The sequence below is a fragment of the Zootoca vivipara genome, chromosome 13, assembly GCF_965207765.1.
Source record: "Zootoca vivipara chromosome 13, rZooViv2.hap1.1, whole genome shotgun sequence".
Taxonomy (NCBI): Eukaryota; Metazoa; Chordata; class Lepidosauria; order Squamata; family Lacertidae; genus Zootoca; species Zootoca vivipara.
This window is the reverse complement of record NC_142596.1, coordinates 17448491-17471911: the sequence shown is the minus strand read 5'-3', so window position 1 is coordinate 17471911 and position 23421 is coordinate 17448491. Positions and strand designations below refer to the sequence as shown.

The 23421-nt window shown below is 43.7% G+C and overlaps 1 long non-coding RNA gene across 1 annotated transcript in view; it reads left to right on the top strand.

Moving 5' to 3' along the window:
- The window catches only part of LOC118092830 (uncharacterized), a 71349-nt gene that overhangs the window by 8977 nt on the left and 38951 nt on the right, over window positions 1-23421 (top strand). The window contains exon 2 of the long non-coding RNA XR_015946845.1: window positions 21851-21923. This is a non-coding gene — a long non-coding RNA (uncharacterized LOC118092830). The remainder of the gene's footprint in view (window positions 1-21850; window positions 21924-23421) is intronic.

The following is a 23421-nucleotide window of genomic DNA, read 5'->3' as shown; positions in this document are numbered from 1 at the left end:
TTTAATTTAACCTAGTGGGATGCATAGAAATGATCTGCAGATCTGCTTAAATAATTTGTCTGCCTGGGGTTGAGGATCAGACCATAGGTTTGCATCTGGCTATAGACAACTGAGTGGAAGGAACCAGCCACACAAATAACATGCAAAATGTGTGGGAAGGTGGAGCTTCAGGTCTGGAGGCTGAATATGGCCCTTCAGATCTCTCCATCTGGCCCTTGGGACTCTTTCCAGGGCACACACCCTCCCCATTCACACCTTCTATGGGCCTACTGCATATTCTCCTTTTTGCAAGGCTGTGCTTTTGCAAGGCTGGAATGAGCTGCTTCTCTGGATGGAGGGATATAATGATAATGATGATATTTATACCTGCCCATCTGGCTGGGTTTCCAGAGTCAGATGTGTTTAGAAATTGGACAAAGGCAAAATTTACGTTCATTGCTCTGTCCACTCAGTCTCTAGCCCTGTGCTGCGATGCTATGTGGCCCCTGGAATGCTGTCCAGAAGGGAGTGTGGCCCTCAGGATGATTAATAATTCCCAAATTTGAGAATGTTACTGTGTTAAATCGTAGACTCACCCACACAAAGGAAAAACTTGTAAGGAGTTTATTTTTGTTTATTCTAATGAGAAGTCATTGTACAATATATGTATGCTTGTGTTTTTTTGTTTTTTGTTTAAAAGACTGGAAAAATTAGCAATGGTGCTAATTCCACAGGAACCCTCCCAGGGAAAAGGGCTCTGTGAGTTTGAATGCTTGAAAGCATAAAGGCCTGGAATTAGACTATCATTTAAGGAAGCGTTACTAATCCAAAATTACAGCAGCAAATCTGTGATTTGTCGGGGTCCCACATGCATTGCCAGAATGAAAAGGTGTGGATTTTCCAGAAATGGAGCTCAGCTGTAGCACATAGTCTTGGGAAGATGAGAATGAATTATTTCTTTCCTCACGCTGTAGGGAAATGAAAACGAAGGTGCCATTTATGCAACCAGTTTTTGTTCTTTCCAAACCATGTGGAATAGCATTCTGGACAGAGCCCCGGAGTGTGATGCAAAGGCCAATGAAAAGGCATTGGGGGGGGGACCACTTTCTGTTTAATAATGTTAAGCAGTGAGGCTCTTACTTTTAAAAAATCTATATATAAATAAAATGTCCGTAGAGTCATTGTGTACGTGTTGGACAGCACCCAGTTGACTTTCTATGCTTAAGCCCCATTGAAAGCAGAAGCAGCCACATGGCTTTCAGAGCTGCAACTTGAATGTTTTCCTGGCCCCGAGGGTCTCTTTCTAGTGGTGCTAGGGGCCAGAGGCAAAAGTGGGAGGAGCTACATGTGCGAATTCCACTTTTGTACAGTAGTCCAGTTTCTAGACACACTGCTGCCTCCATTCAGACAAGCAAGAGGCATGGTCAGAGTTCAAGGACACTTTCCAGGCATTCGAAAATAGGGCCAGTGAGGAAGTGTGGCCTGGGGCCAGACAGTCTCAAGGGCCAGACAGAGAGGCATTTGGCCCCTGGGTCGCTTGTGGCCTCAAAATGAGCATATTTGATGAGACCAAATAAAATACTCATATGCATGGCATGGAAGGACAGATTGTGAAGCCGAGGCTCCAATACTTTGGCCACCTCATGAGAAGAGAAGACTCCCTGGAAAAGACCCTGATGTTGGGAAAGATTGAGGGCACAAGGAGAAGGGGACGACAGAGGACAAGATGGTTGGACAGTGTTCTCGAAGCTACGAACATGAGTTTGACCAAACTGCGGGAGGCAGTGCAAGACAGGAGTACCTGGCGTGCTCTGGTCCATGGGGTCATGAAGAGTCGGGCACGACTAAACGACTAAACAACAACAACAACAACAACAATGCATGGCATCTTTCCCACTTCATAGAATTGTAGAGCTGGAAGGGACCCCAAGTGCCATCTAGTCCAACCCTCTACAATACAGGAATTTCGACTGAAGCATCCCAGACAGATGGCCACCCTACCTCTGTTTAAAAGGCTCTGATGAAGGAGAGCCCACCGTAGAGCAGTGGAACATTTCTTAGCTTCATTAATTCATCTTGCCTTCCCCTTTAGATTACACAACCTTTCCCTCCCACTTTTCTCTTGCTGTCCATAGCTGTCAAGTTCTCCCCCCTTTTAAGGGAAATTCCCTTCTGCTGAATAGGCTTCCTCGTGAGAAAAGGGAAAACTTGATAGCTATGTTGCTGTCTTCAGCCCCCCTTGCCTTGCCCCCTTGCATTTTGAGGTGACATTGCTTTCCCCAAGTAGCATTGTGTCTCCGTCAACAAGACCATGTTTGTTTGTGTGTTACATTCAGATCTCATGTTTCCTCCAAGGAGCTCAAGCTTCTCCTTGCTCCCGCAGGAACCTAGGAAGCTGCCTTGTGCCGAAAGACGATTGGTCCATCTACCTCAGTGCTGTCTACACTGATTGGCAGCAGCACTCTCAGATAGTGTTCTCTCCCAACCCTATCTGGAGATGCTCAGGATTGAACCTAGAACATTCTGCATGCAAGGCAGATGTTTTGCCACTGAGCTGAAGCACTGGAAAGGATATGAGAGCAGCTGGTGTGGATGCTGAATTTCGTGGCATGTGAACTGCATGCTTATCATGTGCCACTTACAAGTGTGGCAGCTAGGTGTATTTGACTAGAGAGACGGTTTGTGTGTGTCAGGGGGGCAACATGCACAAACGTGATATCATCACTTGGCAGCAACTGTTACGTTAGGCTGTAGCAAAAGAGAGAAGAGAATGCATGCAGCCCTTAGCACAGTTAAGATCAGTAAATTTTGTGTTCCCCTTTCCTTGAAATTTTCCACCGCAGCTTGGCTTTAGGAAAACTTTAAACTAAAAACTTGTACTTGTACATTTCTTTCTACCTCCCTCCCAAACCATTTTCCTTTTCTGTTGTGACCTTGTACCTGGGTTTCTCATTTCTCCCTCCCTCCCAAACCATTTTTTCTTTTGATACAATTTGAAAACACAGTTTCGGGTGTTAGATTTGCACATGCAGAGCATCGCTTGGTGGTACATGTCGTTGCGAGCTTCTGACTTGTTGGCAAGGGACCAAATTTCAATCTGTGGGGTTGTAAGATCAAGCCACATTTGGTTCTTCACATTTGGTTTTGTGAGGTTACTTGATGGGAAGAAAAAGAAAACATGAATGGTGCTTTTCTTTCTAACAGTGCATGGCAATTTCTTTTGTTTTTTGTTTTTTCAGTGTGTCAAAAGTGAATGTTTCAGATTCGCAAATTTAACAAAGTACAAATTTATTTAAGTAGTTATTTGGTTGTAGCCAGCTGAATGGCAGATGTTTGGTCAACTCCAATGGATTTTATGTGGCACTTACCGAGGGTTCAAAGCGCCTCACCTGAGCTTCATAATCTTTGCAACACCTCTGCAAAGTTGATCAGATCAGCTGTTTTGTTAGCTCAGAGCGTTCCTATATTGCTTTCTGAGCAAACGAGCTGCCATCATGGTTTTCAAAGTGCATGTATGTGTGGTGTATATCATTATCACACATTATGCACGCATGAACAAAATATTGAAGTGCATAAATATATATATATATTTAATTAGTAAATTGTACAGTGGTACCTTGGGTTACAAACGCTTCAGGTTACAAACGCTTCAGGTTGCAAACTCCGCTAACCCAGAAATAGTACCTCAGGTTAAGAACTTTGCTTCAGGATGAGAACAGAAAATGTGCTCTGGCAGCGCGGCGGAGGCAGGAGGCCCCAGTAGCTGAAGTGGTACCTCAGGTTAAGAACAGTTTCAGGTTAAGAACGGACCTCCGGAACAAATTAAGAGGTACCACTGTATTGAGTGCACAAAAATTGTATTATTTGTAATGTGTCAGTGTTGCCACCAAAACTGCCCTCATTGCAGTAGAGGGGTGAGGCTAAGAAACAGGAGCTTTTAAAAGACCACCCTTGTACATTTTGTAGCAGAGGTGACACTCAAAAACTGTGGATTTTCTGGTGTAGGCCTACAGCTCATTTTGTAGTATGTTTGTTAGGAGAAATCCACACCCAAATGCAGTTGATTTTTTTTTAATGAAGATTCTTTTTTAAAAATAATAACGGCAAATTGCTGCAAAATGTGGAGAACTGAATTTAGGATTGGGAAAGATATAGAGAAATTGAGAAAATCAAAATGGAGAGATATTTCCAAATGTAGGTGGGGCTGGATATTGAGTTGGTTGTTTTCTCTCTGCCTAACTTTCCTCTGAGGGTTGTTGTGGAGGTAAAATAGAGAAGGACTATATATTTGCTCTTTAAGAAAGGGTGGAATAAGAAGGCTGTATTGTTACACTACACTCATTTTTTTTTAATAAAACAAGAAACAGGTGGCTGTAGGGATGGACAAATCTGTCAGTTATGTGAGCTTCTCTTTTTCCCAGTCTTTAAGTCCAGTTCACTCCATTTCCTCAGCAGTATTTTTTTAAGTCTGCATGAAAATTCGTATGCATTCTTATCAGGCATGTTTCTCCTAATAGACAATTTTTTTTGGCATGCCATCTCGTCTTAATGTATGCATTTTTGCAAGCCATTTATCCTACTATAATGCATTTTGATACGTTTTCACTGTTAGACATATTTTTGGGGTGCGCTATTCCCTAATATAAGCATCTTAATGCATTTTTCTGGTTAGAGAAGCACATCACAACATTTGGAGATGTGTTAATATTTGTTGCCCTGGACTCCATTGGAAGGAAGGGTAGAGTAAAAACTAAATTAAGTGAAATAAAATGAGATTCTGAATGAGAGTTCTGGTTCAGTTTAATTGCGTGTTGGTCCATGACGTGCTAAGTAGGTTTGTGTTAAAATGTGAACTGGATGAATTTGTCCCCCCCCCCCAATCCTTAATTGGCATTTCTACTTTGAACATGACTTTCTCTCCCCCCCCTTTTCATTGTGATCAAACTGAATTACACGTCCGTGTTTCTCTCTGTGTGCCTGTAGAATGTATTGCCCCCCCCCCCTGGGGAAAACCCCTCCGACCCTGACAAATTTGCGTGTCAGTTGATCTCACCTGATCTTCAATGGCTTCCTTTCTCTTCAGCAGAAATCACAATTGTTATAGTTGATGGCTATATTGATCGCCTTGCTTTTGGCTTAGTTAGGGGCAAGTGAGCCTCGACAGCTCAGAGAACAGGAGGGGGAGAGGGGAGAGATTTTTTTTGACAAAGTCTTGGTCAGTTGGTCTCTTAGAAACAGGAGCTGCTGTTCCTATAGATGAGAGACGTTCCATTCACCTTGGCCCTGCCTTAAGCACCACTCTTAAGTGGACCCTGCGCATTCACATCCAGGCTCCTTGAAACCATTGAGACTGCAGCCATTTGAAAAGAAGGCCCAGCCTTCAATGGCAGGACCTTGGGCCATTCTAATTGGTTTTGGTTCAAGGGGCTACTGGATTTGTGAAAAGCCCATGGGCAGCTTTCCCACGCCGTTCTCCAAGCAAGTGGAGGATGGAGGAGGGTGCTAACAAGGCTTGCAGGGGGTGGCGGCAGCTTAGAGATGGAGAATGGAAAGGCAGGAGACCATATAGGGTGAATTGAAACTTTTTTTTTTTGCTGGCAAAGAAATTTATTCACTCATCTATTAAATGTCTATCCTGTCCTTCTTCCAAGGAGATTGATGCAACATACGTGGTTCTACCTCTTCCCCCTGTCGATTGTTCTCACACCAGCCTTGTGAGGTAGGCTTTGCTGAGAGGTGGTAGCAGTGAGCTTTGTGTCCAAGGGTAGATTTGGAATCTCCAAGGCGCTAGTCCCTAGCTACGTCAGATGATAGCGCTGCAATAAAACCCCACGGCAATTGCCTGTTCTTTGTATAATTATCCCTGATGTAATTGCCTCCCGTGTGCACTGGTCTGCCTGTCGGTCGGTCTGCCTGCCTGCCTCTCATTATTAACATGCTGTGTATTGTGATTTCTTCTTCCTTTGAGGACCAGCTTGTACATGTATCAGAAACAAGCAGGAAAGCTTCTTTTTCTTCTTTTTTTGGGAGTGGACAATGTGAGTTGTTTGGGAGTGGGTGGGGAAATCACTTTTTTAAAAAAAATTATTCCCCACTTCAACAAAGCATACACAAACCGGCTAAGTCACAGGAAAAGACTAGACCTATTCCTTCTTCGTATTGTGCTTGTTTTTGATGTGCAGTGCAGTGTATGTAGAACCCTTTTCGCTGTAGGAGAATGCTCACGGACACAGTTGCCCACCTGGAGCCTGAAGTGGTACGGTCCAGGAAAAGCTCCACTCCTTATAAATCCATAGAATGTGCAGACTGGCTCTTATTGGCTAGCTGCTCTCATTTTGCTTTAGTTCAGGTAGTTTGCAGAGACTGGGGGGCGGGGCGGGGAAGCTCAGGAGCCAACACCCACATATGCATATGATGAACTGCCCAATGCTGAATCTTGAGCACGGATTCTTGCAACTAGGCGCTCCACTTGCTTTAGGAAGACTTGCATTCTCTGTGGATTTGGATGCTTGTTGCCACAAGTGCAATTTGCTATGCCTTTTTCTTTCTTTCTTTATAAGCAGCACTCTGGACCTTGTGCATGGCCTTGTGCTTCCTGGTTGTGAACAGACCCCTTAGTTGTGTAATAATAATAATAATAACAATAACAACAACAACAATAATAATGGCACTTAGCATTTTAGATGAGGATTTAGAATCTTAAGCCTCATATAAATGCTAAGTACCATTATTATTACTGTGCTAGCGAAGGGGTCTATTCACATGCGCATTTTAATTTTCCAAGGCACTTCACTTGCATTATCTGGGTAATCCTCAGAATAGCTCTGTGCGCTGGGTCACTATTGTAAGGAACATAGGGAATAGCCTTATACTGAGTTAGGCCCTTGGTCCAACTGCTCAATGTTCGTCTAATCTGAGTGGCAGTGGCTCTCCAAGGTTTCAGGCAGGAAGCCTTTCTCAGTCTCACCGGGAGATGCCTTCTGCATGCAAAGCAGTTGCTCAGCCACTGAGCTGCAAACCTCCACTTTCCCCCATTTTAATTTGTTCAATGAGGAGACTGAGGATGAAAGTTGCTAGCTTGCGAGTTGGTGGCAGAAGCCTCCTTGGTTCACAACTCAGCCTCACTGTAGAGATGTAGTTCACCTGGGCAAAACCAGTGTTTCCACTCTAGAAAAACGTTTGAACCCAAGAATTTTCATTCCAGATGTCCACCAAATCATGCCTTTCTCCAATACCCATTTTGCTGCTGCTGCCATTATTATTATTATTAAATTTCTATACTGCATAATATATGAAAATATTTCTAAGTGGTATACAAAAAAAGAAGCAACAGTAAACAGCTTAAACAAAATATTGCAAAAACAGTTACCTATAAAAATGTTACATTCACACACAGTTACTAATATATATTTATAAATAAATATTGATTCCTTCCTCTCACCCTCTGGGGCCTGGGCTCTCGCTGCGGGCCAAACAAACTCAGCTCACCCACAAAAGTCTCACAATGTGAGGAGTTTCTGGAAACAGTGGACAGCACCCTAGTCTTTTACTCTAGATCACCTTTTTATGGTTATTCCTGTATGGATTTTAAAAATGTGAGATTCCAGTCACCTTGAATGTAAATCTGGCAACCCATGATGCAGGGCATCTTTAATGTAGGTGGTACCGGGGCTCTTTTTCAGCTGAAACTCGCCAGACCTCAGTTCCAGCACCTCTCAGGTGGGTGCCATTGCCATTTTAAGAGTATGAGGGAGGCATTCATGGTGAGTTCCGGAACCTATTTTTCTAGGGGGGGGGGGAGAACTAAACAGTACCATCTTTTGGAAGTGAGTGAAATAGGCCTTTGCTCATTTTGTGCCCACATGAAGTGTTCATGTTGATGCACTCAGGTGACATGATAAGGAAAATATGCAACTCGTTTATTCTGACTTAATTCATTTTTCACTTTACTTTTGAGGGGAAATAGCAATAAACTTTATTGAGCCGCAGTTATGGTAACCGGATATTGATGGGTTGTATCAAACTAAGTTCTACTTGGAGCAGACCCATTGAAATAAAGGGAAATAAACCATGTCCACTAATGGACCAGCTATGAGTAGGACCAGTATTGAATACAACACTCTGGCATGAAAGTTCTCTTCTTGTTGATGATGCTTTCAAAGGCTTGGTGTACTATCTAGTTTTTCTTATCTGTATTAAGAACTAACCTCCTGATTAAAGCTTTGCAATGAGCCCAGGGATCCACGTGTATGCCTTCATAGGAATCTGGAGAAGGCAATTGGGAGCTCTTGTTAACGAATTTCCATTCTGATGTATGTGTCTCATTGCAAGGTGAAGCTTCTGCCTTGGGATTAGCGTGGTTACTCTCTGTGGAATTTCCTCAAGTGAAACTGAGAAAGAATTCCCATAGCTCAGTGGCAGAGCACATGCTGTGTCTTCATGTTAGAAAAGTCCTGGGTTCAGTCCCTAGTATGGTATTGTAAATTGAAATAATCTCTGGTGACAGAACCTTGGATAGCTGCTTCCAAGATGCACAGTGTTGGGCTATGTGAAATAGGAAGTTTATATCTCACATCCAGAAAGACAGCCCCCCCTTCCTATCAGAAATGTATCTGCACTGGGATGTGTGCTCCGTTTAGACTTTTGTAACTGGGGAATTTAATTGAAAACCGGACAGGAAAAAGAGGATGGCTTATTGGATACAATAAAGACAGATTCCCGCCCTGTGAAACTGACTGATGGTCTGGCTTGCTATGAAGCTTCATATATTGTGCATGAGAGGTAGGTTTCTTTCTTGATGTTTCCTGCAAAAGTTTGAACGTGTATAGAAGAGCACAGTGAAACATTTTAAACATTCCTTACACAAAGGGACCCAGGTGGCGCTGTGGTTAAACCACTGAGCCTAGGGCTTGCTGATCAGAAGGTCGGCGGTTCGAATCCCTGTGACGGGGTGAGCTCCCGTTGCTTGGTCCCAGCTCCTGCCAACCTAGCAGTTTGAAAGCACGTCAAAATGCAAGTAGATAAATAGGAACCGCTACAGCGGGAAGGTAAACGGCGTTTCCATGTGCTGCTCTGGTTTGCCAGAAGCGGCTTTGTCATGCTGGCCACATGACCTGGAAGCTATACGCTGGCTCCCTCGGCCAATAATGCGAGATGAGCGCGCAACCCCAGAGTCGGTCACGACTGGACCTAATGGTCAGGGGTTCCTTTACCTTTACCTTACACAAAGGATAGTGGCTCACAGACATTGCAGGTGTAATTTAGCTTGTGTGGTGAGAGATTCTGGGCCCCCTTTGTCTCTGAGCCATTTTTCAGACGAAGCTCTCTTTTGCATGATTTATTTACACCCTGCTGTTCAAACTAATTTTGTAAAGCGGCTTAGCATTACAAGAAACATGGCAACAATAATATACTGTATTAAAAATTAAATAATGCACTAAAAATACACACTGTTTTTTATTTTAAAAAAAATCAGTAGAGCACCAATTGTGCTGCTCTGAGGGCCCTCCAGACGTCCTTTTTATTGTTCATTCATGATGATCTGTGCTAAGGCGCCTGTCAAGGTGGCCATATGCAATACTGCTTTCAAAGCAGTTTGTGCCCACAAAGGTTTTGGGGTGACCATGCTGTTTCAGTGCATATTTTGTCATTTTTTGCTGAAATTCCATAACTTGTTTGGAGTTTTTAGTTTTGGTTCTCCTGTTTTTGTTGCGCTGTGGTCTCTCTGGAGAGCAATAATGTGTTGGCAATGGGGAAGCATTGCAGAATTGCTAACAACTAATAAAGGAGAATAAATGCAGCACTAATAACATATTATTGTGTTAAGAACATGGTGCACCTGCGATAAATCATTAATCTAGATAGGCCTTTTGTTACCCATCTAAACACCTTCAGGAATAAAAATATATTCAAATGGCATCTAAAAATGGTAGGGAAGGGGATTGTTGGATCTTCCCAGGGAGAGATTTCCGCAACTATGGTGCCACCACTGAGAAGTTCCTATCCCTGGTACCTACCAGTTAGATCTTTGCCAATCATAGGCTAAGAAGCTGCACCTCTGAAGCCAATCTTGAAGCATTGGTTTGGTTTGAATGTAAAATGAGGAACTGTGCATGTGTATAAATATATATATTGCACAAACACTTTAAATTAGTATGTTGTCATGAATGCTCAAAGTTGGTGAATACCAACGTTTTCAGATTAATTTTGCGAATTTTCTAAAACTCAGATATACATAACTGAATGTCAAAAAGGCACCTACAGTAAATGTGATTGCAGTATGTTAGTGTTGACTTGTGTATATCGGACAAGCTGGGTTATACATCTTCTGGGCATTCTCAGAATTCACCTGTGATTATCAACATTTGCAAGGGAATGTGAATAGGCACCAAATTGTGAAATGCACGGTGTGTATATGGTTATATATTTATATAAAATCAGGGCTGCAAGTTTGGGTTGCTTAATCAATGTGATTAATCAGCCAATGCTGTAATTACAGGTCAAGGTTTCTGCTTCTCACTCGTCGAGGCTGATGAGAAAGCACAGACTCTGTGGCTCAGGTTTCTTGAAAGTCTTCCACTGGTGAGTCTGCCCACACATTGACCGCCTGCTCCTTAGACCAGATTTGATGAAATAGATACTTCACATTTCCTCTTCCATTTTATGTCCAAACCTGGCAGATAGTTTTCCTGTGAAAATAAAACACCCGTGTTTTCTTCTGGCAATAGGCTTCGTAGCCACACTGCAATAGGGAATGCTTTGAATTCTAAAATTCAATGAAAAATAAAATATCAAATGTAAGCAATGGCCATCCCTTCCAAAAAGCATTGGCGTTTTTGAATCTTAAATTACAATTTTTGTTTTTCCTCTCTGAAGACAGACCCTCCCCTTTGTGGATCCTCAGAAATGTTTCTACACTGGGGGTTTGTAGTGTGTTTATTTATGTCATTGGTGAATCAGTTCAAAAATGAGAAAGTAAACTATAGATGGTTTGGATGTCAGGTCCTAGTCAATGAATTGTCATGTGGGACTATGCATGTGCAGCCCAAGACGGTGACTGTAATCCAAAGAAGTTTTCCCCCAGGGCCACCCAATAGGATGATTTTATTTTATTTTTTAAATAAGAACAGACTCCCATGCCTTATCAAACACTGTTTTGGAAGGTACCCTCATTTTCAAAAGCAGATTGCTGTGTGAGCTCAAAGTTCTTTCTCTCTCTTCCCTCGCCCCAATTGGCTACACAAAACTGGTTGTGCGATTTGTTAAATTGCAGCTAGCGACTGCAGATGCTTAACTGTCATCCACACTTCAGTACAGGGAAAGGGAACCAGTGGCCCTCAAGATATTGCTGGACTACCATTGTCCCTGACAACTTCCATTGTCCCTGATGCTTGGCCATGTTGGAAAGGCATGGGAGTTGAAGGAAAGGGGAAGAATAAGCAGTGGATACAAGATGCCGAAGGAAGGGCAAGCCCAGAGTAGAAGTTCAGGGGATTTTGGGATCAGTGGCAGAGCATCTGCTTTGAATGCAAAAGGTATGAAGTTCAATCCTCTCCAGGAAGGGCTGAGAGAGACCCATGTATAAAATCCTTCGAAACTGCTGACTGCCAGTGTAGAAAATACTGAGATAGGAGGACCAATGGACTGAGTTGATGTAAGGCTCTGTTCCTCTGATGCTCAAGGATTTTGATCTCTGAAAAGTCCTTTGGGAGCTGACCTGATCCGGGCTTCCTGGATTTGTATGAAGTATGGAATGGAATTATCCTTTGGATCTTTCGCCTCTGAATTTTGTGACACAGTTCTTGGCTTGGAACATTCCAAAATGGTTTGCAAAGATTTATTTTAGGATTTTTTTTAGAAATGCTTACTTTGCAATAAAATGCTTATTTAAACATGTGAATACTGTTGGTTTTTGTGTGGCAATAGGGGGAAGAATTGCAGACTTTATGCAGAAATGGGGTAGGAGGGCATTAGGAATATAGATGTTTGAAACTGGCATGGATTGGGAATAGACTGGCCTATCAATCCCCATTGTAGGCTAGGTAGCTAAAGGTTGCCACGTCTAACCCCCGAGGGTCCTATTGTGCTTTTAAGAATTATGGCTTCCACTATTGTTGCAGCATTGTGCTGTAGTTTGGCCGTCTTAAGAAGGGAATCAGGGCAGTGGGGATGTTTCACAAAACTGTTAATTCCTTTGCTTTAGGCTTCTAATGTGAATAGAAATGCATATAATGCCATCCACAATGAGACAAGGCAAAAAGGTCTCTATTAGATGGCTCACATCCAAATGAATGTACATTGCATTTAGTTAAGAGGTGTAAGGAGATGGTGTTGGTCAGGTATAGGCAAACTCAGCCCTCCAGATGTTTTGGGACTACAACTCCCATCATCCATAGCAAACAGGACCAGTGGTCAGGGATGATGGGAGCTGTAGTCCCAAAACATCTGGAGGGCTGAGTTTGCCTATGCCTGGTGTTGGTGATGATAGGTATTGCTGGGTACCAGCCAAGGCTCATGACTTTGAAGGGGGCCAGTGCTGATCTCTAAACCCCTTACTCTGTTGTTTTTCCTCTTGCTATTGCCACCAATCACCTGCCCTTTCTCTGGGAGCACTGGTGGGGATTAGGCTCAGAGGCAGCAACAGCAGAAGGGAGAGGAGTGGATCATATTAAGGACATCCTGTCCAAAGTCTTTCCTCTCCCCAACCTGGAACGCTACAGGCACAACCCTCACTGGTGTTAGAAATTAGCCAGGCTTGTTTTGTGACTGGAGCAGGTCCACTTGGGACCACTTGGAAATCTCTGGATGCCAGGTTGGTGACTGGAGAAAGCAAAATGTCACTTAGAGGAGGATCTGAAATATTTTCCTGGAAGCTCTCGTTTGTTTTATTCTGGAGTGCTTTATTTGAAGTTTTAATGTATTAAAATATAAAGTGGTATAGCAATGAAATCACCATCACCATCTCCATCACAAAAAAGACAACAATAACCAAGTTTAATGTGCTATTGGTGATTAGATTAGATTATATATCTGAGTTTTTAACAATTTGTGTAAATTCCTAATCCAAAATACACTCACTAGACAATTACCCATCTCTTAGTTAATGGAGGAAAAGTGGGCCTTTTAAAACTTCTTGGTCAATAGAAGAGCAAGCTGGTAAAAATGCCAGGAAGTTTCTGACTTGTGATGCTGAAATATCATCACTGACCTGACCAAAGAGCTCTGATATTTTTCTTCTTCTTAGAGCTCAGCTCTGTTTCTCCTTTCAGGGAAAGTTTGGCTGCTGCTTGTGAGATGTCCTCAGATGGCTTACCCAGTGCAGATTCTTGTGATTGGGGCATACGGTAAAATAGATACAAAGGTCCTGTATAAAGATGGTGCAGACACCTGAATTTGTATGCCCCTTTGAAGGGCCCAGTGCATTAGTACAGGGGTCCCCAACTTATGTGGGACCAGGGGCATATTTGGGGGAAGATAAGAAACCATAAAATACTCGTTCCAAGAAGAAAACCTGGTGATGCTGAGACGTTGCTTCCATTCCACACCGTTTTCACCCCCACCCAAAAACAAGTAAAATGTGGATGAGAAAGGAGCAAGCAATCCCCCCTCCAATAGCTCCTCAAATGACCAGAAAACCAATTTTCAAAAATTGTGATGGGGAAGGAAGTACGGTGAGGAATACCTGAGAGTGCTGTGTTGCCCATGGACACCATATTGTGGGTCCCCAGCACTAGGCTATAGTAGCTACTGTGGCACCCTTCCTTGATGTACATTCATACTCTCATTAATGGGATTGTTTTTGCATATGGTGACAAGAAAATACCGTTGTAGGCTAAAAAACGATCCCTTTTTAAACTGCTGTTCTATATTTCTCTCCCCCTCCCCACCCAGACAGTTGTCAAAGATTTGTTTTTGCTTTCAAAAGCTCTTTGCATCTCTGGCTAAGAGATGTTGAAAGGTGTGTTTTGATGTTTGCTTACAGATGAAAGATACACACCATTTTTTGGTAGCAAACTGGACCTTGTGTCTATTTGAATACATATTCAGATCCCCCCCTTCTATTTCTTAGTTATTTATAATGTACTGACATCAATGGATTTTTATTGGCACACGAGTACTTCAGTTGTTGCCGCTGCAAAAATCCAGCTTTTTGAAGTGGGGGAGGAAGTGACTTGAGCCTTCTGTGGTTATGATGACTTGGTAAATTGGGGGTGGGGAGCCCTGGATATGTTGCTGGATTCTCCACTCCTCTTATAAATCATTTTTATCCAGATATCCTGCTCACCCCTCAACAGTCTCTAGTAGGGCTGTAAACGAATTAAATAGTTTTTTTGGTATTTAATTGATCAACTGTTATTTAGCTGATTAAAAAAATTCTATATGTACCTTTTTTGATATATTGACAGCTGGGGTAACTTAATAATTTAACAAACAGTGCCTGCCTCTTCATGTAGTAGCTATTATTTTCCCTCATGGTAACACAGCTGACCCAAAACAGCCCTAAAACATAAACAAGCTGCCCCCATCTTATTCCTTTCTGACAGATCAGCTTAAGTTTAAATTGATTGACCTACCAAGTTAAAAGTTTGCCAACTTGATTTCCAGATAGGGGGTAAATAAGATCCTTCTGAATCCAAATTTCACATGACCTTTGCGGTGTGGGTGTTTCTGAGCCAAAAGGAGGCTATCCTCCATACATGTGCACACACCCTTGTTGATATTATCTATGCCTGAACATAAGAGGTGCGCTCGATGACACACACCTGCTCAGAAATCAGTTCAATAATTAGGCTGCACAAGAGGGGCACGCCTTTGTCTGTGATGCTCTGTCTGTGATGCAGGCAATAAGCGTCTGTTCTCACCCTGCATTCTGTTAATGAGATAGAGACAGGTAAGCATCACACACCTCAACTTCCTTGCCTTCAGCTACATCAATGAAACAGTGACAAGCTATTAATGGGAGGTGATGGGCCGAGTGCTAATTAGTGCTTCTCCTTCTCTTTTTCCCCTCCACCCAACTTTTACTAACCCTGTGCACCGAGATCTTTCTCAGTCTTTCCCTTAAGCTCGTCGTCCTTTGTTTTCAAGTAGTTCATATAAAGCAGATGAGCAGATTATTTTTTGGTGTGTGTGTGTGTGTGTGTGTGTGTGTGTGTGTGTGTGAACGGTATATCGCCATGCAAACCTACATGTGCTATTCAGAAGTAAACCCCAATGAATTCAATAGGGCTGAAAGCCCAATTAAGTGTGTATAGCAACTGTCAACATCCAGAAGCTTTCCAGATGTTGGACTGCATTTCCCATCATCCTTGACCTTTGACCCTGCTGACTGGGGCTGTAGTCCAAAACAGCCGGAGGGCATCAGGTCGGAAGAAAACATTGTATATGCAATATACAAGGAACCATCTTATACCAGGTCAGCCTAGTTGCCCATCCAGGTCTAGTCATTGATAGACCCTCTTCTCCATGAATTCAGTCATTCTTTGTTAAAAATGCTAACTAGTGGAGGCTGCTACTTCTTTTATGGTTGTGAGTTCAATAGCTTTGTATCACGTTTTGGGGAATGCACTTCAAGGAGGATGCAGACAAGATGATATGGGTTCAGAGGAGGGCAGTGAAGATGGTCAGGAGTACGGAAAAGAAGTCGTAGGATGAAAGGCTGAAAAAACTGAACATGCTTACTCTGAAGAAGAGAAGACTGGAGGGACATAAAAGCGTCCATCAAATCCGTGAAGGGCTGTCACATAGAATACTTGTTTTCAGCTACCCTGGAGCACAGGTATAGGCCAAACAAGCTTATGTTACAGAAATGTAGATTTGGGTAGGAGACCTTTCTTAACTCAGGGATGGGGAACCTCAGACATGGGGGCCACACTCTATCTGGCCCTTGAGACTCTCCCTAAACCATGCACCCTTTTATCCCCAAGCCACTCCCCTCACCAGCTCTGCTTTGCACCCTCCTTGAGTGTTTTTGCCTGGAGGGGGCATGTCCTTGGACTCTGATAATGTTTCTTGCTTGCCTGGGTGAAGGATAGAGTGAGTGTGTGGGCTGGGTCAATTAGCATTTGTTGCTCCACCCAGTTTTTCTCCTGGCCCCACCTACCACTGGCATGTGGTCCCTGAAAGGTTACCTGGAAGGGAATGCGGCCCTTGAGCTGAAGCACTTTCCCACCCCTGCCTTAACTGTACAAGCAGTTTGACAATGGACCGATGACCTAGAGAGGTCGTAGGGTCTCCCTCCCTGGGTGCCTTCAAGCAGAATCTGGACAACCACCCGTCGTGGGTGCGCAAGCTCTTGATTTCCTGTATCAAGCAAGGGATTAGTTAGATGGAATTGCATACAAGGCCCTCTCCAACTCTAGGAGTCTATGTCTCATATGAAGGTGCAATTCCCTGCAGCAGTAGTAGGGAACCACTGGTTCTCCTGCCATTCTTGGTCTCCAACTTCCATCAGCACCAGTCATCAAGATCAGGGGTGATGGAAGGTGTATACCAACATCATCTGAAGGGCCACAGATTCCCTGTCCCTGGTCTACACTGACTGGATTTGTCAGTAGGTTCACCCCACCCCCACCCCGGCACCAAATGTTGCGTTGTCATTTATAATGGTGGTATTTAAAATTCTTAAGACACTGTGATATATCTGATAAGTGGTTCTCTCTCTCTCTCTCTCTCTCTCTCTCTCTCTCTCTCTCTCTCTCTCTCTCTCTCCCTCCCTCCCTCCCTCCCTCCCTCCCTCCCTCCCTCCCTCCCTCCCCCCCTCTCTCTCACACACACAAATTAGAAGCATGCATTTCTATAGGGCTTGTTTTACTACGAGTAGGGTTTCAAATTTGATTGTTGATGTCTAATCCAGCGGTGCAGACAGAACATTTTAAGACTCTAGACTTGGTTATCGTTTGCTTCTTCCTCTTACACAGTAATGTGTTTTACTTGCTCGCTTCAAAATGTGGCAAGCCAGCCCAGCTACTTTTGGGGGGCCTTTCTGCTTATTCCACTTTTGGGGGCCATCTGCCCCCAAAGTCCTGCCCTGATGGCAGCAGTGTGCCTACCCCCTCACAGAAATTTGCAGAAGTTTGCAGGGTTCCTTGTATGAGAGGAATTGACTGTGATTAAATCTGATGAAGACTGTGTTATGGAAATGCCCCTTTATGCTGTGATGCACATTACAGGCTCCTGCCAACCTAGCAGTTTGAAAGCATGTCAAAGTGCAAGTTGATTAAAACCGGTAGGTACTGCTCCAGCGTTTCTGTGCACTGCTCTGGTTTGCTAGAAGTGGCTTAGTCATGCTGGCCACATGACTCGGAAGCTGTATGCCGGCTCCCTCAGCCAATAAAGCGAGATGAGCGCGGCAGCCCCGGAGTCGTCCGCGACTGGACCTAATGGTCAGGGGTCCCTTTACCTTTTTACACTTTACAGGCAGTTGTGTTTGCTGTGAGCAGAGGGCATTTCCCTGCCAGCAAGCTCATTGGTGTCGCACGGTCAGGTGTGCGTCCTTAAACACCCATGAGGAGAGCCACAACCCTGTGGGACCTTCCTCTAAGTTCATGGACGTTTTCAGGATACACACCCAACCCTTCACGCTTTCATTGCATCAAATGCAATTTGATGCATCAAATGCATTAGGGCAAGCACAGACGAGGATCATCGCTAGGGACTTTGGGCATCCGAAAGAGTAGCCAGCCGAGGTATTGCATAGTGACCGATTCATCTCCATGACCAAATGGCCAGTCCCTCTCTTCTTCTTCTTCTTCTTCTTCTTCTTCTTCTTCTTCTTCTTCTTCTTCTTCTTCTTCTTCTTCTTCTTCTTCTTCTTCTTCTTCTTCTTCTTCTTCTTCTTCTTCTTCTTCTTCTTCTTCGTCCCCCCCTCTCTCTCCTCCCTTCCCTGCACCCCGTTATTGTGCTTGCTTTGGCAGAGGGGTTGCCTTGCTAGCTCTTCAAATGCAAACAGTTATTTTGTTTGTTTTTCAGACAGTGGTGGTGTTTTGTAGGCACACGGAATGGAGCGAGGCGGGTGGGCAAAGGGTAGCCGGGGGGAGGGGGGAGTGGAGAAGAGAGAAGGACTCATTCCCATTAGCGGAGTTCTTATTAAAGCTGGGTGCGCAATGGCCAGTTGCTCGCCACAAAACCATATGCTGCTTCCCAGACATAAATCCCATGCAGGAACAAAGCCTTCTGTACCTTGGGCCACAGTTTGTTCTTCCTCCCTCCCCACTCTCTCATGCCGGAGGTTTCCTAGTGCCAGGGAGATATGATAATTCTCATGGAGAGGGGGGGGGGAGAGAGAGAGAAGGAGGGAGGATAAAAATGCCTTTGCTCTTTGTGTCTGTTTAATTCAATGCGAATCCCCAGCCCTGGACATCATGAATGGTGGCTTTGTATTGGCCTTTGCTAAGCCTCAACTGCCAAGTCTCCCTCCCTCCCTGGCCTCCCCCTTGTTTCCCACCATTGGATGCCGATTAACAAACTAAATTATTTTCCCTCCCTAATGATGTTTTCCCACTTTGCACATGGGGTGGATGGATCTGGTGGGGGAAGGAAAAGCTGCTTGCAAAAGGAGATGCTAACCCAGCCAGAGAAAAGGAGCTGAGAAAGGAAGGAGCAGGATTAAAGAGCTTGTTTGCTCGTGTGTGTGTGTGTGTGTGTGTGTGTGTGTGTGTGTGTGTGTTAAACGTGCTTAATGGTGAGGATTTTTTAATTTTTTTATTTTTATTTTGCTTTTTCTAACGTTCCTTCTAATTACATGAAGCAAAATGGTTCGCAAGGCACCCTGAGCCAAACCTTGACTTAGCGACAGCGATGCTGTGCTAAACCAAGGTCAAGCCGGTGTTTCTTGAGCCAACATCAAGCCATGGTTACAGCTTGTGGTTAGCAAGGGTTGCTACACTTTCAAAGAGTCAAAACAAAAGTTGTTGAGCTTTTGGGGGGGACAAAGTTGTTCAGCATTTTTTTTTGGGGGGGGATTTGCCAACAACATATGCCTGGCATATTCGAACATTTTCAAGACATTTTCAGTGATTTTCAGAAGTTCTGCTTGGACGCTGTTTCCGATGGATGATTCCCAGATCTGTCTGGGGAATTCCGGGTGCGTGGCAGCCCTACAAGGAGAGTTTTTAACTGTGATTCCTGGTTTTCATCTGGAAACCGACACGATATCGCTGAGCCACAGTTTAGCATGCTGTGTGAAGCAGCTCACTGTTGTGATGTACTGATGAGGAGTCCATGGCTTAAATTTTATCTCTGCCCATAAGTTGAGCTCATTGCATGGCCTTAGGCAAGCTAACATGTTTTCAGCCTCCCCCCAATTTCAGGATGACACTACCCTACAGGGCTGTTGTAAAGGGACATTGATCTGAGCTTTACTTCGTAGTTCTGTTAGTTTAGTTTATTCCATTTGTTCCTTGCATCTCACAGCTTTAAAAGTGATTTATAAGGACATTACTGCACACAATACCACTTAAGATGAGGGTGGGGAATCTTTTTTTCAGACCAAGGGCTACATTTCTTTCTGGGCAGCATTTCTGGGGGCCACATACCAGTGCTGAATGGGGCCAGAGACAAAGCTGGGTGGAAGAATGAATTAAAATTTCACCTAATTGTAGATTTCAACCTGTATCTCCCCAGCCCTTGCCCTGCAGCCCCTTATTAACAGCACCCTGTTTCTCAGTGCTTATTGTTTTAAATGTTTTTAGATGTATCATTGTTCAAAATATGTTTAATTTTTGATTGCGTTGCTTTGTCACTGATGTGTTTGCTACCCTGGGCTCCTTTGGGAGGAAAGGAGGGATATAATGTAATAATTAAGTCAATTATAAAACAAATTGCAAATGGTCACCTGGGTGATCTGTGGCCTCAATCCAGTATACCTGAAGGAGCGTCTCCACCCCCATCGCTCTGCCCGGACACTGAGGTCCAGCGCTGAAGGCCTTCTGGTGGTTCCCTCTCTACGAGAAGCCAAGCTACAGGGAACCAGGCAGAGGGCCTTCTTGGTAGTGGCGCCCGCTCTGTGGAATGCCCTCCCACCAGATGTCAAAGAGATAAACAACTACCAGACTTTTAGGGGACATCTGAAGGCAGCTCTGTTTAGGGAAGCTTTTAATGTTTAGTAGATGATTGTATTTTAATGTCTGTTGGAAGCCGCCCAGAGTGGCTGGGGAAACCCAGCCAGATGGGCGGGGTATAAATAATAAATTATTATTATTAAGCTGCAAAGTCTCTCCACAACTCTACTAATGGGTGAACTGAGAGTGGGGTGATTCACAGTACAATGATGCTAAGGCATGTCGTGAGTTACTAGTACATGCTCCACCCAGGTGGGGTGAAGGAGAATTTGAGTGCAGAGAAGAGATGCACGAAGCTATGATATGAATGCTTGAAATGCAACAACATCATCATTAGTTATTAATAATTATTATTATCAGTGCACGGTGAAGAGAGAATGGGTGGCAAGCAAGATCTACACAAACAGGAATGCATAGCCAAAACAGTACGTTAAGAGCTTTCCTGTACATAAAATGGATTGTGGTGATAGGCTAATTTTTATTATTTTATTACATTTACGGTACATCTTCCAAGGAGCTTGAGGTGGTGTACATGGTTCTCCTCTTCCTCATTTCATCTTCACAACTAGCCTGTGAGGTAGGCTTAGGCAAAGAGATGGTGACTGGCCCAAGGTCATCCATCCCATAAGCTTCACGGCTGATATAAGCATGCAGTCAGCGAGGAAACTTGGGACCCATACTGAGGATGATGGAAGTCTTAACATATGGGGAAAAATAATTTTATAAGTTACAATTATTATTTTTTGCATTTGATGCAATCTGTTTTTTCTTTTGTTCTGTTTGTGGTGAAGGGACTTAATATGTAAAATAATAAAGATTAAAATGCAAAAAATGAGAGTACTTCAGGACTGAGTGGGGATTCAAACCATGGTCTCCCAGTTCTCTAAACATTGTGCCACACTGGCATTAAGGGACGTGCTAGATTGTATAATTTCACCGGTGTGGCTGATTGTATTTATTTTTTTAATGTTCCCCTGTGAAAAAGAAAACTTCCCTATACAGTGGTACCTCTACTTATGAATTTAATGCGTTCCGAACACACATTTGTAAGTCGAAAAAAATTGTAAGTCGAATCCCATAGGAATGCATTGGGAGAAAAAATTCATAAGTCGAAGCAACCCCATCTAAAAATTCGTAAGTAGAAAAAATCCTATCTAAACTGCATCCAAGATGGCAGACGGAGCTCCATTTGTAAGTAGAAACATTCATAAGTAGAGTTATTTGTAAGTAGAGGTACCACTGTATTTAGTAGACTAGAATATGGTATACCGGAAAACGTGAGACCAACTGGTTATGAGGTCCAAGGTAGAGTGTGTCATATTCCCACCTGTAGTCTGAAATGGCACCTTTTGGAATTCTTCCACCTCATATTGCTTAATGCATAGATAAGCTCCTAGGTCCTATCTCTACAACTGAGGGATGGAATAGTAAAAATCTGGGTTGGTTTTTTTTTTTTGGGGGGGGGAGTGTCACCACAGACTGTAATACTTCAGACTGCAACGTGAATATATCAAACACACATTGCATTCCCTCTTGAACCCACATGCCTACAGCTTAAAGTGGTGTAGTTTGGCAATGACTTCACCACTTGATTCTGTCAAATGAGTATAAACTGGAAAGCAGCCTACCAAGCGGAGTCCTCAAATTTCTTATTTTAAGGCCTGCATAGATCATCCGAAAACTAAATTCTCTTTCGGCGTCCATTTTTCTGTGAATGACAAGCAGTAATTACTTGACATCCATCCAGACGTGTGGGAGCCTTTCTCTAATTGAGATGAATTTTTTTCTTCTTCTTCTTCTTCCTTAATCAGACGTGACTGAGAGTTCATGACTTGGGATGTGGTGACACAAAGAGACAAGACACCTCTCTCTCAGCTTGGAGAGGTGAGTCAATGGACTTGGACACAGAAGGCAGTGGGGCTGGGTGGGTTTTTGTTTTCTGATCATGCACATTCTATGTATGGGAGCATCTACTCCAGAAAACAAGAACCAATCATATTGGTTGCTTTGGGTGCTCCTATGTAAAAGGCATAAGATGAAAAGATATTAGTGGGAAGAGAGTCAGTTTGACATAGTGGTTAGAGTGTTGGATGGACTGGGGAGACTCAGGTTCAAGACTCAAAACCATACATTTAAAGCACATAGATTCCCCCAAATAATCCCGGGAGCTGTAGTTTGTTAAGGATTCAGATTGTCCAATGTTATCTACCCCAGGCTTGGGGAACCTTAGGCCTATGAGTCAAGCTTTACCCCTCCAGGCCTCTCTATCTGGAATGCCATGTTTGACACCTGAGGTTTCCCATTGCTGGAGAAGATGATACTAAAGCAGTTTCATATATTCACATATCCTGGAGGTAGAGTGAGGGAGAACAGACTTATTGCATGATCTACCACTTCTGTCACTTTCTTATCTTCACTCCCTTCCCCAGGGAAACTTGGTTTGAGTCAGGATGACAAACACACTTCCTAGAACATCCATGAGTTTGGTTGTGGTCCTCCCCTCCCCTCCAAAAAGTTAGCTACTGCCCATCACCATAATCAACAATGCGGTAGGAATTGGCCCTGTGACCCAACAAGATCCAGAGTGGGAGGGCAGGTATCTGAATCGCATTGAATTCAGAAAGGTAGCAAAGGTTAATTCACACCCAATTAGTGAGTTGCAAATGGCTAGGAACAAAGTACCAATTATCCTGGTAGCAAATGTGTTCATGCTTTAGCTCATAGGTGGTGGCAGACTTACAGCCTAAGGAGTGTGACCAAGTGCCTTTTTTATTTAAGGATGAGCAAAGTGTACGACCTGTTCTGGCCATGTTGGGTGTTTGGATAAGAGTGAAGGGGAACTGACCCAGAACAAAGAGTGTGTAAGGCAGTAGAGAGCAGGTTTTGGGGCAGGTTTTGTGGCGGGGCCGTAACTTAGTTGTAGAGCACCTGCTTTACATGCAAAAAATCTCAGGCTCAATCCCTGGACTTTCTGGGGGAGGGTGGGGGGATAGAAAGGATTCCTGCCTCAGACCCTAGAGAGCCATTGCCAGTCTAAAACTGGGCATTATGGTCTAGCAGTCTGACTCTGTATAAGGCAACTTCCTAGGTTTCTGTGTTCAACCAGCCAGAATTGGGTACTTCAGGACCTCGGAGAACTCCCCTGGATGAACTGAAGTTGTTCTGACACATTCCAAAGGCTAACCCTTATATTTGCAAGCTGGCCTGCTAACTGCCAGATTCATACCTTATATATGTAAGAAAAATGTCATTGTTACCAGATAGGACTCGCATTACTTCTGTGCTGCTGTGGTGCAGATATTGCCAGTGAGGAGAGGGAAACGATCTCATCCTTTTGCCCCCACACAAGAAATTCTGGCTCCATCTTTTATTGTGCCTTAAG